Below are 15,301 nucleotides of genomic sequence, written 5' to 3'. Positions count from 1 at the left end.
AAGTGTTTGTGCAGATCTAATATTAAGGGGGAGACTATTCCAAAGTCTGGGACCTGCCACAGAGAAGGCTCTATCACCACGAGACTAGTCCGTGGGATGGACAGCATTAATTTTGAGCTAGACCTCGTGGTTTTTCCTGGAGCATAAACAGACAGGAGCTCAGACAGGTAAGAAGAGCTCGGACATTAAGCGACTTAAAAACAAAAAGTAAAAGTTGGATCCTGTAGGAGACAGGAAGCCAGTGTAGAGAAGCTAAAACTGGGGTTATATGCCCTCTCCGTTTGGTACCAGTTAGCAGGCGAGCAGCTGCATTTTGGACCATCTGAAGACGATGGATGGAGGCCTGGTCAAGACCAAAATACAATGAATTGCAGTAGTCCAATCTGCAGGTAAGGAAAAGGTGAATGACACGTTCAAAGATGTTAGCCGGGAGGTATGGCTTTACCTTGGCTAGCTGTCTTAACTGAAAGAAGCAGGACTGGACTACTGCACTCACCTGCTTATTCAATTTAAAAGAACCATCAAGGTAGACACCGAGGTTTTTTACATGTGTTTTACAGTAGGAGGAAAGCGGGCCCAGAGTGCTATCGATGTGATTATTGACAAAGTTGCCCAAAATGACAACTTCAGTTTTATTTTCATTTAGCTTTAGAAAATTTACCGACATCCACTGGCTTCAAACTTTCCTTTTTGCTAAAGCATATAGTTAGGGCTGGACCAGGTGACCCTGAATCCTCCCTTAGTTATGCTGCAACAGGTGTAGGCTGCTGGGGGATTCCCATGATGCACTGGGTGTTTCTTCTTCACTCACTATGTGTTAATAGACCTCTCTGCATTGAATCATACTTGTTATTAATCTCTGACTCTCTTCCACAGCGTGTCTTTATCCTGTCTTCCTTCTCTCACCCCAACCAATCACAGCAGATGGCCCCGCCCCTCCCTGAGCCTGGTTCTGTTGGAGGTTTCTTCCTGTTAAAAGGGAGTTTTTCCTTCCCACTGTCGCCAAAGTGCTTGCTCATATGATTGTTGGGTTTGTCTCTGTATCTATTATTGTAGGGTCTACCTTACAATATAAAGCACCCTGAGGCGACTGTTGTTGTGATTTGGCACTGTATAAATAAAATTCAAGTTAGTTGAATTTAAACACTCGAAGCTGCTCCAGTGAAGTGCAAGATTAAACATAAGGATCTGAAACGAGGCTGCACTCAGAAATGTTCCTGCACACCAAGAGAAATGAGCCAGGCCACTGTTGCTTGTGCAGCAGGTTGCAGGAGAAAATAGTGCGACCCAAAGAATATGAAGCAACGTTGCACAAAAAGATGTGAGGTTCACTCAACTTCTTTCTCCAGTTTAGCCCATGCTAAATATGTACACGTGCACATTACTGCTGTTAGTGTTACTGCTGATGGTAGCTACAGAACAGCGCAGTGATAACTTCCATCCATCTGCACTTAGTTCACATCGTTGGTTGGGCTGGAACCTATCCCAGCTATCACAGGGCAAATTAAATGAATTATATATCATCATCATTTCTTTGAAAAAGCATATCCCATTCATGCAGCACAGGGCAGCCTTTGTGTCACTGACTCCTGGAGTTTCAGACATACAAGGTGAAGCATTACGCAGCAAAGACTGCAGAAAGAAAACAGGCGCTGGAAAGATCTCCTTCATCCTAATCAGAATCAGAGACTTCTTGCACCACTTTAATATGAAGGCTGGACTTCTGTGTTGTGGTGTGAGGGCAACAGCATTCTACTCTTTCTTCTTCTAAGAGATGAATGGATGGAAATAACAGACACAACACGACATGAAAAAGCAGAATAAAAATGTTCTTAATGCTGTCTGTGTGTCCCAGCAGCTGAAAAGGCCGGCTGTTCCACACGGCCTCATCGCTCGTTTCTCATATTTGTTGAACCGTCATCGGTCGTCGTGGAGGGGAAGCTTTACAGGCCAACTGACAGCCAGTAAAAGTTACAACCACAGGCAGTGCAGAGATGGCAGCTCAACGGGGAGCGAATAAAAATATCTCCACGGCATCAGCACATTCCTTACAGCGGGCCGAGAACACTCAGGACGTGACTCATGGTGAAGATTTGGAGGAACAACACAACCGCTGGCAGGACTGGAGATTAGATGTGGACTGATTTGTCTCAGCGTGACTTCCTCTGGCGACTGAGCGGTTCCACTTGATGTAGTAGGAATGTAGCAGCGCACTCGATAGCACCTCCGCCACAGAGCCAGTCTGTTAAAACTGCGATTACCTCACTGGGTGTGAGAGTACATACGTGCTGTATCTTTGTGTGTTTGGATTTGGCCACCCTCAGAGTCGTGCTCCAACCACTCTCTCTCCTCTACCTCCGCTCTGTTTCTCGTCAGTGGCCGAAACCCAGAGAGAGAGCGGTGTGTGTGAGGCTACTCGTCGGGGAAACTGCTTGCACATCAGCTCCTCTCCGTCCACTCGCTTTGACTCAACATCACCATCCTGCTCTTTTTCTGACCCGGACATTTTTTTCCTTCAACCGCACAGTTTGGTCAGAGAGTCCCGCCAGAAGCATAACACATGCACAGAAGGACAGTAAAACCACAAAGAGACACAATTTGTATCCATACTGTACAAGATATTTGACATGAGGCCTCATCTGATCATGAAACAATCATCAATGTGCCCATAGACTGCACAAGTGTCCGGATCTATTGTTGAGGATCTCCATTCCTGGACGAGTGCAGCCTGCACCTGTGCAGCGGTGGCTGTTGTGGCCGCCTCTGATGAATACGTCAACCCAGAACATCCCATTCAATAAGTGGCATACTGGGACTAAATGCTGGCCAAGGAGGTGTGTGGATATGCTGCTGATTGAGAAAAGCCTGTTCTCCTCTGGCAGAGTGGAGGCAGGCATTGTTCTGCTGAAACAGCCGCGGGGCGACGTGCTGCTGCAAGAACAGCACAGGTAGCACCTCACCCAGGTACCGCCGTCCACTCTAATTTCCACCGAAACAATGCAATGACATGGACACGCAAGCCTCCAGCAACAATGTGGAAATGTCTGTATAATTATATTATTATATAACTGTAACCTTCATGTTACAATTATTAATGAGTTATTACTATTAGTACATCTCCAAAGGTTGATTCTGTTCATCTGGACGTAGTGTTTTGTGTTGTTGTGGTTGTTGATCAGTGGTCATGAGAATTTGCATAATTAAGATGAAGGAACTGACCTCCCAGCCCATTGTTCCTCAGTGGGCTGGTTTCAGTCATTATGCAAATGTACTGTTTATAAGATTGAAACCTGCAGTCAGCTGAGACTGAAGAAGTCACCTGGATGAGTGACGAAATGTTTCTCCCACAAAACGCTACGTCCAGATGAACAGAATCAACCTTTGGAGATTTACTTACCTGGATGATTGAGCATGCATCAAGACGATACTATTAGTACAATTTGATAGTCGTGCAAATTACATGTTTTACCTGCAAGAAACCAAAATGGGAGAAACCCAAGAAAACGCAGCGTTAGCAGGTCTGTGCTCCGAGTCCTTTCTCACTATGACGAGATCTCAGCTTTTGCCGCCGTTCTCGTACTCTTTGTTCCAAACCGTTACTGCTGTATTCAACATTTGAAGAGCCGTCCTGAAGATGAATGCTGGGCAAACATTACAGGAGTAAAATGGTAAATGGTAAATGGTCTGTATTTATATAGCGCTTTACTAGTCCCTAAGGACCCCAAAGCGCTTTACATATCCATGGTGATGGCAAGCTACATTGTAGCCACAGCCACCCTGGGGCGCACTGACAGAGGCGAGGCTGCCGGACACTGGCGCCACCGGGCCCTCTGACCACCACCAGTAGGCAACGGGTGAAGTGTCTTGCCCAAGGACACAACGACCGAGACTGTCCAAGCCGGGGCTCGAACCGGCAACCTTCCGATTACAAGACGAACTCCCAACTCTTGAGCCACGATCGCCCTCAGAAAAAGTCTCTAGAAAACATCAAACACCCACCGCAATCAAAGTCTTTACGTAACACAACAGAAAGAACCAACATGGCCGCATTAATCATTTATTCTTAAACCTTCAGAAGCTCAGCGTACGAGCTGCCTCCTCGGGTTACCCGGGAGCGACACTTGATGTAAACGGTTGTGCACAGATGAGTTACGCCAACTCAAGCAACAGAGTGAGACTCAGTTGTGCCTTAAATGAAAATAAAATAATATTGTATTAACCTGTGAGATTGTACAGTAGGTTATGGGTAATATTTTTACTCCTCAAAGTCTCCAGTGTATTCGCACAAACAAAGAAGAAGCACATTACCGTACAAACCCCGTCTTTTAAAACCAATATCTGACAGTAAACCTCTGGGGGCCACAAATGTCTGGAAGAAAAATCCATCCAACATTTTGAGGCATTTGAATAACAAACTGTCAGCCGCTCAGTACGAGTGGAAAAATGACGGCAATGTCACACCGAGCATTCATCTGGGAGCTGTGAATATCTGTGTGATCCAACCAGCAGCCGTCTCGTGCCAGTAGAACCAGTAGGATTCAGCCTCTGGAGACTGTGCATTTAAAATCCCATAAAAATTCATCCAGTAGTTATACTGGATGAGATATTCAACCTCCAGAAAGACAGACTCCAGCTGCACTGCCATACCTACAACTATGGGAAACATCCAGTTCAGTTTTATTAATATAACCTCAATTCACAACAACAGTCACCACAAGGTGTTTTATACTGAAAGGTAAAGACTCGGACACCTATAAGCAGCGCTTACTCAGGAGAGAGAATAAAGTTAGAATAAAGTTTTCTAGAGAACAGTTTAAAATGTGTCTCCATGCTGAAGAATGGCTACATTTACATGTTTATAAAAGCTGAAGAAAAGAAAATGTTTCCATACAAATTTAAACCATCGGTGCAACAACGAGTGCCGGCTCAACTAAGAAAATTGTCTCTAAAGCTGTGGTCAAAAACTCGCGGCCCGGGGGCCACTTACAGCCCCCGTCAACCCCTTACACTGACATGAAAAAATATAATGCAGTCTGGCCTTCAAGTGATTTTTTGTTGAGTACAACGTGACAATAAGTTCTTTATAAACCCAAAAATGATTTAATATGAAGGCAAGATGAGCAGAGAGCATGAACATGCTGTGGCCCATGGCTCATTTAAGTTGGAGACGTAGCTCCCAGCGCGAAAACGTAAAGCTGCATTCTTTCTAATGGCCAGCAGGAGGCGACTCAACTGTCTGGCCTCTGGTTTGGTCTGAGAAAAGAGCTTCACGCTCGCTCATTAGACCTTCCTGATCAGCTCAGAGACTTGATCGCTCATTGTGTTCATAAGTCTTACTGAACACAACATCAAGTTTGTTTTGTACATTTTGACCCCTGCTGGAGAGAAAGGGGGGCTAAAACAGGGTGGTCACTGGTCCCTCAGTGTCACACCAAACAGAGCACCAAAAAAGGCCTAACCGCTGGCTGACATGGCTACATCTATCCTTTATACACAGTACATGTTTCCACACAATCACTGCAGCGCTGAACTTGTGGACATCACTTTCAGAGGTGATGTAAGAACACAATTACCCGACAGAGCGAGTCTGACTGCACTCATTTGCTCCAGTGTGAGAATAGAACAGGTAATAGCACACATAATGCCCACTCGCTACGCACCAGACTGTCTGCCTCACGCCCTGTCCAGGCAGCAGCCTCGCCCGACCACACTGAGCACTTCCAGCAGTGAGAATGTGACTGAAGTGGACCATTTCCTGCTGTGTTTCATGTGAGGAGGGAAAAATGAAGAAATTATTCCAACCTGGGTTTCCCAAAACTGTTCAGAGGATATAAAAATAACTCAGTTTGAAGCTCAAACCGTTAAAAAAGCTAAAACGTAATGAAAACATGATATTTCTACTGATTTCATATGTTAATGCTGCAGCTCTGTCACTGTTCATGACATCGACATCTCTCCAGCAGCACCAAAGCCGATGTGTGTCGTCATTTATTTCATCATGATATCATTTATTTAGAGGATTTCAAAGGAACAAAGACACAAGACAATCTGACACACACACACACACACACACACACACGGTCTGTGGCAAAGTCAGAAGGAATCGAGCTCCTACTGCGTAACTGTGACTTCGAGGCTTTAGAGTCAGCCGAACACAGATGATTCATTTATCTCATCATTAATTGAAATTTGTTCTTACTGAACTTTGTCGTGTTGTAGATGAACCCAGATGGATTTTCCAGTTTAGCCAAGCCTCAAGCATCTGCAGGATTTTCAGATTTTTTTCCTTTTTTAGCCACAAAATCAAAAATGCATAAAACAAGTGGATGGAAGTTCACCTGGAGGATCTGAGAGAAACAAACACACACACACACACACACACACACACACACACACACAGGTCACACAGTGGCAAAGTCAGCAGGAAATGAGCTCATATTGCACAACTGATCCTTCACTTGACCCAGCGACCTCACGCCTCCTCGCTGACGCTCCAGGTGATGTCTGAAAATTAAAGCCATGGAGCGAAGGGACCGGACGAATAAAATGTCAGGAATATGTTTAACACAGCAGCCGGGGAAAAAGAGAGTCTCATTTACCATGCATGGGTTATCAAATGCAAAGCTGGAAGTCAAAGTCACACGCTGCACTGGCCTCTCAAAGGCTAATCCCACCCCGCATGTCCCCAGTACGAACTCCAGCTTTAAGTGTACAGAAGTTTAAGTGGAGCAAAGACTTATTATTTCATTTATTGGACTTTTTGGAGTAATTGGAAATCTGTCCAACTTCTAAAAGTGTTTAATCCAAGTCTAATTCAATCCATTCACATCAGTTTATAATACATAAGTACGTCTGTGAAAGATCACCAGTGGTGGTGTAAAAGTCACTATTTAATGGGGAATGTCAAATCTGGCAACGTTTTGGCATTAAAAATAAAACAGGATGGAAATCTGAACGATTTCTGAGGCTGTGAAAGCACAGATGACCCAAATCCATCTGATTTCTGCTTCCACGTTTTCTTTATATGCAGACACACAGGCCTTTTTAGAGTTTGTATTTTACACACTAATTGGCATCTTGGCAGAGAGGACGAATGAGAGCAGGAGAGAAAACAAGCAGTCACGTTGATTTAAACCAAAGATGGAGAGAGGGACGGGGAGGCAACGAGCAGAGAGAGATGAAGAGAGATAAAAGTGGCAGAGGGACGGAGAGCGAGGACCGTCAACTCAAAAACGGCAGCGGCACTGATAAAAGCAGAGGGATGGATGGTGGGGAACGAAGAGGAGAGAGAAGAACAAAGAAGGTGGAGATAGACGAGGAGGAGGAGTCAGACAGACCCAGAAAATTTGGCTCAGGAAAGAAAAGGAAACAGAGGCGAGGCCCAGATGATTCCTGATGTTGTTACAGATGAGCTCAGTTAGAAATCACCTCCACCCGTGTGTGGGAGCACACATCCACCGAGTCCATGTGGGGCTGGGCTTCCTGTGACGCTGACATGTTAAACACATGCTGAATCGGAGCACCTTCAAGTTAAACAAGCTCACCGATTGGACGGTTTTAGTGACAGAATCAGCGTCAGAAGTCCAGGACTAGTGTTGATATATTCCATTCTTTACGTGGTTATCTGCTACAAAATGAACCTCCAGGAGTGAAGGACGAAACCAGAAACTGCAGTTCCTCTAACGTCCACTCGAGGCTCCAGCCCTGAGTCAGTCTCCAGATAGACTCAAATTAAAACGTGTATCAGCTTTGCTGATAATTAATCCATAATGCTGAGATTTTTCCTCTTGCTTGCACAGAACCACTTTGGTCCAGTTCTCTGATCAGCACCAGGTTCATCTGTTAGATTTGTGAGCAGCTCGGTGAAATGATCCGAGTGTGTTTTACATTAAACTGTTCAGGTGTGCAAACGGCCACGTTACGCCGTGTGTAAACTGACAGATGTTATTTACATGACTGGCCAAAGGGCAGTGAGGCCAGCGTGAAGACAGATTCGGCTCCACGCAGCGTTTCCTTCATGTTCAGCAGGATGGCTGCATGGCTGCTGCAGGCGCTGAAAACCGAAGTGACACGCAATTCACTCAGTTTGATGAATTTCCTGCAAAAATGTGTCCACAGAGAAACTTTTAAAGGATTATTTGTATTTGTGGAGCTAATGATAATCAATCACAGCGGCGCATAAAGTTTATGAAGGTGTAATTCACTACAGATGACAGAAAAACTGCAAAAAGTTCAAATATGGATGACATGTTTGGAGGATATAATAATGATGTCATCAAATATGCTCACATGACCAAATCACACATTACTCCAAGTCTGCTGCAGGCAAAACAGGAGGAGCATTAAATCTGATGTGTGTACGCAAAAAAAAAATAATACTACAATATACTTCAACTAGCAAATGTATGAATGCTGCTTCTTCAGTGGCTGAATGCGTAAAGTCTAATGTTGCAGTTATCTAACAGAATTTAAACGTACTCTTCACATTTATCTTATGTATGTAAAACACTGCAGTTTATTTGTACACGTCTGCAGAGTGACTAATAAAGCTGTCAGAAAAATATAGCGGAGCAAAAAGTACAATAATTCAGCTCGACATGAAGTTCAGACGTAGAAGAAACAACTGGAACTACTTTATTGGAATCAGCCTGAGTACGTTTAAAATACAAACTATTATGACTCAAGAAACAAACAGATGAGAGATGATGAAAGAGTTCAATATAGGAATAATTCAGAGTAATGCTTGTGATTAATCATCTTAGTCAATAAAATAGGGAAAATAATGTGAACCACAAGCAGTGAACATGGATTTATTAGCTGACTCGGCTGCTGGAAGAAGAAGCAAAAATTTGTTTTGGAGCTCGTAATATTGATTCCTGTTGGAAACCACACAAAACAAAAAGAGCTGTTTTTAATGTGACGTACCTGCTCCACTACAAACTACTGCAAATGAATGCTGTTATGTTAGAGCCTAGTGTAGTTCAGTAATGGAAGGGAAGAGACCACCAACCCATTTTTAGCAGCAGGAGATTCAATTCAACTTTATTTATACAGCTCCAAATCACAACAACAGTCGCCTCAAGGCGCTATCAATGCTAGCCAGCAGCTAGCTAACAAATTTCTGTTTTGATTTTGTTTTTTTTAAATTGGGCATTTGACATATGCCACAGCATCATATGGTGCTTCTGCATGCACAATTAATGTCTGTAGTTTACCATCATATACCTGTTAGAGAGTCAACATGTTCACGTAGCATCAACAAGTGCACGACTTCATGAGCTCAGCTATGGCTTCACTGCTGAAATTCACCGACTTCACTTATTAAATACAAAGTGAATATAATACTCATGTGTCTCGCCTCTCCACAGACTAATTAATAATTCAGTTTACTTCAATTTGATTTAATTACTTTTTACAAATCAAAACAACAGTCACTCCAAGGTGCTTTATATTAGCAGGTAAAGACTACAATAATACAGAGAAAACACCAACAATCATATGAGCCCCTATGAGCAAGCACTTTGGCGACAGTGGGAAGGAAAAACTCCCTTTTAACAGGAAGAAACCTCCTGCAAACCTTACTGCACTGGCTCAGTAAGGGACGGCGATCTGACATGAACAGCTGAGGCTGAGGGGAGGGAGACGGGACAAAAGACGCGCTGTGCAAGAGAGCCAGAAGCAGACAAGTGCAAAACAACAACTGCTCTAACGAATTTACTGACATCATCAAGAAACAGGATTTAATCTGCAAATATCTGAGCAGCAAAACTGCTGCCATGTTTTCTGATCCAACTGCCATCCTCAGACTTACAGAAGTTTCTAGATTCTTCCTCAGTATTCTTCATGTAAACCGTCTCGCTCTGTGTAGCCTCAAACATGCTTCATCTCTTTTTATACAGTAAAATAAAACCGATAAATTTTAACACAACAGCTGAAGCATAGAAACATTTCACTCACCGACCTGCTGCTCAGATCTGTGGGCGTGGCATTCCTGGAACGAGACCTGTGGGAACAGAAAAAGATACTCTGATTACCATCCGCTCAAACGAGACGAGATTTAAAGTCAGTACAAACACACTGACCAGCTAGCAGCTAGTTAGCTTAGCTTAGCACTAGCATAGCAAACGAGGGAGGGCAGCTAGCCTCTGAAGCTCACTGACAGCTTTTATTTTAGTGGATTTCTGATGTGTTTCCACTTTCTCTTTAAGAAAATGGTTGCTTTGCTGCATCCATGTTCAAAATCCACTAAAGCTTGTTGGAAAACATTTGTGCTACGAGAGAAATTTACAGATGATGAAGACAGATACTTCAGTTTGACCTCATTTTACTTTTTTTTTTAAAGTTTCTGGCATGAAGTTAAAAAAGAATGAATAAAGAAAATGTTACATCTTAATTAACATGCATAAAAACAGCTGCTGCACGTCTCAGAGTATTAAACTCTTCCTGCTGAGCTGTTTTTCTACAGACACCCACACAACAGACACCGAGCCCACAGACGTCCACGTCCAGGTTCATTTATGCAGTTTATTAACAAATTAGTTTGTGAGGCCAGTGAGCCACAGCTGTGGAAACACACACACACACACACACACATATTTTTTATATTTTTTGACCTGAAGGAAAAACGTTTGGAGAGAAAGAGAAAAATATAAATAAATGACAGATTAGAATAAACTTACATAGACTAACAGTTCTCACCACTACAAAGACCATTTATTCTGACTGTTGTTTCATTAGTAATGAAAGAAAAGCTCTTTGTGAAACTGCACTGTTACAAAACTACACCTCTGAATTGCATGCCGGGAAATGCTTTTTTTTGTCTATAATGCTCATTTTGCATCATTTCTGCTTCTGTGGTGGACTTTCACTGTGGGCGGGGCTCAGACAGCTCCGCCCACCCAGCTTAAAAGGTGTTTTCACTCAATAAAGATGTACTGAGCCACTGACATCACATCATTTACCTTGAACCAAAGTAAACAAAGTAAAAAGCGAGTTAGGAGCAAACGGCCTGTTTGTTAACTGAAGGTAAGAACAGACAGAAGAAAGGTCTAACTAAGCAAAAATACTTATTTTATTATTATTAATACTTATTATAATTATATCATTATAGAAATTAACAATAAAAGTAATTAGTGAAAGTGAAACTACCAAAATCACCCAGAAATAGCAGAACCTTAAAAACGCCTTTATGTCCCTGAGTCAGTTTACAGTTTTTGCATATTTGTGTTTTTGGGAGCCGGCCTGAACACAAACTGATCTTTATAGATGCTGTTTTTTAATATTGTGCTAACCTCATTAGTTATACCCATCCTGACCTCAGATACCCTCAGACAGCTCCAAAAACAGTGTTCAGCGTACCACGGCTTACACTTCGTTTGGTTATTTTTGAGGCACAGTAACGATGCACCAGCATCTATTTCTGTCATAACCGCAGGTGTTCTGTTTTGGTGAAATATTCTGCACCTCATGTCTTTGAATCTATGACTGAGAAACCGAGTGAGAGGCTTGAATACATCATTACCAGGTAACATCATCGCAGACTCGCTGCAGGTCTTTAGCTGAGTTCTAAAGGGCAGGATATTGGAAACTGTGTGAAACCACATGTGAGTCAAGACCTTTATGTAAAGTTAACTTCATTAAGAACGTCTGAACAGGTCCTAACAGGGCTGAGTCCTTGTGACAGACAGCACTGAACTGTAAGACTTTGTCCCATATACGGACATCCAGTCCTCAGAGGGTCGGAAGAAAAAGGTACAAAGATCAGGAGGAACAAAATCCCTGAGGAAATGTCAAAGGGACGATTCATGAGTGGAAGAATCGTTCCACCCACCGGTCACTCTGCTACAAACATGAACACACACACACACACACACACACACACACACACACACACACACACACACCGACATCGTCCCGTGCAGCAAACTCAAAGCGTGCACTGTTAATGAGGAGGAATGTCACCTCTGGAGTACCATGGGCACAGATATTCTATTTCATTAATCGCTTGTACAGTCATAGCTCTTAGACCATAACAAATCAAACGGTTTTGACAATTCATTTATTTTGTTACTTATAAGAAACAAAAAACCCTGAAAAGCTGAACTCCAGGCAGCTGAGTGTATCTGAGACGTGAGGCAGTCTCACTAATGTTTTACATGCACAGCTACCATCATTCTGAAGCCTGCAGTCACACAAATGTAAAAACTAGAGTAGATTTGGATTTCTAAACTTTGTTCCTGCTTTCTGCTGTTTTCCACCAGCTGAAACTCTCAGGTTTGATTTGTTCCTCTCTGTTAAGTGTTGGAGTTATGAAGCATCTCAAAGCCTCTGCATCACCGGTTCGCTGCTTTCTATCGCTCGTCATTGACACTCAGTCACTGTAATTACAAACTTTCCTTCACGTTCCCATTTTACTGTCACACAGACCGTGTTCACACTCAGTCCTTATAGACCGGAGAGATGATTTTAAACACAAATGCTTCCAGTGCTCTTATTTTCATCCAGTGAAAGAACAAATCAAAACCTGCAATTTCCAAAACTCTGGTCAAGCGTGCACTCAGAATAAAGTCAATCACAACTTTTAGCCATTATCAACTCGAGGTTCTCCTCCACAAAGCAACAGCTGCTAACGAATGCAGACAGATTGCTTCTGAGCCCAAAGCAAAGCCGAAGAGCTTTTCATGCCGTGACATTCACACACAAACTCCAGGGAGGAATAACTCGAACGGAATTGGTGTGTGTGTGTGAGTGTGTGTGTGTGTGTGTGTGTGTGTGTGTGTGTGTGTGTGTGTGAGAGAGAGTGTGTGTGAGTGTGTGTGTGAGTGTGTGAGTGAGTGAGCTGTAAAGGCGGTCTAAGGCGGGGCGCGTGTCTGATGTTAGAGAGGACACTCAGCTGTTTAACACTGTGACAACTGCAGGGGGAGAGATGACTAGACTAAAAGACGACAGAGGCTGAAGGAACAAAGTATCCTGGAATCCCAGGACTCTGCTGTATGGCTGCTATGGGCATGATCCACCGCTCATTGTGTGTGTGTGTGTGTGTGTGTGTGTGTGTGTGTGTGTGTGTGTGTGTGTGTGTGTGTGTTCTTTTTAAGCCCTCTATGCCCTTTTTCAGACTTGTGCTGGTGTAGCTGTGCGTGCCGGCGTGAGTGCGTCGACGTGCGCCCTCTGCCCTTTTCCAGATGTCGGATGTTAAGCGTGTTCGCGTGTGTGCGTCTCCCTTCAGAGCTATAATGAGGTCCAGAGGTCCAGGGGGACGGCAGCCCTCCTGTCCATCTCTCCAACCAACATCGCACACATTGTCAGGATCCTGACCGTACCACACACACACACGCTGATTCTACACGTCTATATTTCAGTGTCAAAAATCAGGCACCATTAGAGGAGAATGGAGGGAGTCTAATTAGGCAGCGAGTTCTCAAAAGCTCGGTGTTCACGTTCCTGTAATACGAGAGCAAAGATTGGACAGAGAGAGGCACTCACTGGGTTTTTGGGCGACTTCACGCTGACTGTTCTCCGGTAAAAACCACCACCCTCCAAGTTTCTTTCACAAATTGTACATTTGCTCGTTTTGTTTCCTTTTACCACAGAAACAAACTCACCTCCACCCACTTGTGTTAAAAAACACACACCCTTCATCCTGAAACCAGCAGGAGGGCCTTTTATGAATAAAGGTTATTAGAGTCAACTATTTTAAGCTAAAACCAAGTGTGAAAAAACGCTTTACTGAAAAATATTAGAGAAAAAAGTAACAACAAAATGAAATGTTCTCATGTTTATTTCAGTTTTTGTCAGACATGGAGGCACTAAAACCCTGCCCTGTTCCCGATCAGGAGCTCACACCAACACTGAAACTTACTAAACCTGAACTGAAACTGAGCTTTAACATAAACCTGCTCAGAGCTCTCGACCGCCAATCGAGGCGGTGACGGCGGCCACGGGGAGACGTTTTTTTCTAAAAGGTTTATTTAAAAAAACCTGTTGTTTAAAAGCTCATCAGCATCTTTTTAAGTCACATTTACCAATTTTACAGCTTCACAGACCAAACATGAAGCTCATAAATTCTACCTGCACCACTTTAATCCACAACTACTGTAGTTTAACACTGGTCATATTTGCACAGCGTGAACCAATAAAAACATTCATATTTCATGCACTGATCTACAATAAAGATTGATTGTGTTTATAAAATGAAAAAATTCAAGGTCAGACTCGGACATTTTTCCGTCCTCGCGGCCGTCGTGCGCTCACAATAGAGCGGATAAAGCTTTCCCACCACGCTCAGCTACAGCTGAGGACGGGCCGGCTCTGGGAGTCAAATGTACTATATTCATATTCATGTGCTAATCTGATCTCAGGGCTGGATCTCTAAAACGATTGAATATTAACAGATGCAAATACATTCGGAACATGTTTACATTTAAACTCTGGCTCTCTTCCTGTACTGTACGGTACTCTCTGTATATAGTAACCATTGTCCTTAATGTAAATATGTAAGAAAAAATTGTGTATGTTTCTGTTCTGTGTCCTGTGTACTGTTTGTTTGTATATGTGTCTTTTTGGCTGCTGTTACAACCAAATTTCCCCTTGTGGGACAATTAAAGGATTATTCTATTCTATTCTATTCCACAGCGTGACTTTGCCCCCCAGCCGCTCATGGCAGCGGGCCCCCCCCCCTGAGCCTGGTTCTGCCGGAGGTTTCTTCCTGTTAAAAGGAAGTTTTTCCTTCCCACTGTCGCCAAGTGCTTGCTCAAAGGGCTTCACCTGGTTGTTGCTGTTTTGTCTGTATTATTGTCTTTACCTTACAATACAAAGTGGTTGATGCTACAGTTGTTGTGCATTGGATTGAATTAAACATCAAAGCAGATAAAGAGAAAGAACAGCCAGACCTATCCCAAGAAGAATGAGCGCAGCCTCCATAAAAAGTCTCAGTATTTGCACATATAGTAAACTTTTTGCTGTTACGTGTGAACGGATGTTTTGTACTAAATCCTCCAAGAACAAAACTGAATTTTATTTCCTCACGACTCAAACAACTTGTCGAGATTTACACTTCCACTCCTGGAGTCGAACATTTTATTAAAATATTTGCTTTATTAACGTGACCCACTGGGCCTGTTTGGCACCAGCAGCAGCAGCAGCCGGGCCACATGCCTGACATCTCTGCATTAAACCAATTCAAAGCAGATATTTATCCCTGCTCCTATAAAGCACTGCTGGTAGGGGGTAACAACAAAAAGAAGAGAAAAAAACTGGCACGTGGGGAGGTGAAAACTGCCATTAAACTGGCCAATTACCCACA

General features: G+C 43.2%; 1 protein-coding gene across 8 annotated transcripts in view; it reads right to left on the bottom strand.

Annotated features, from left to right (window-relative positions):
* pcbp4 (poly(rC) binding protein 4) overlaps positions 1-15,301 on the bottom strand; it is a 186,907-nt gene that overhangs the window by 102,379 nt on the left and 69,227 nt on the right. For 6 of the 8 annotated variants that reach the window (XM_063473306.1, XM_063473307.1, XM_063473312.1 and 3 more), the window contains one exon: positions 9,958-10,003. The gene's annotated coding sequence lies outside the window, so the exon portion shown is untranslated. The remainder of the gene's footprint in view (positions 1-9,957; positions 10,004-15,301) is intronic. The other 2 variants (XM_063473308.1, XM_063473311.1) reach the window with 1 other exon arrangement.

This window comes from Pelmatolapia mariae, linkage group LG5 (assembly GCF_036321145.2).
Source record: "Pelmatolapia mariae isolate MD_Pm_ZW linkage group LG5, Pm_UMD_F_2, whole genome shotgun sequence".
NCBI classification, from domain to species: Eukaryota; Metazoa; Chordata; class Actinopteri; order Cichliformes; family Cichlidae; genus Pelmatolapia; species Pelmatolapia mariae.
This window is presented reverse-complemented; position numbering and strand designations above follow the sequence as displayed.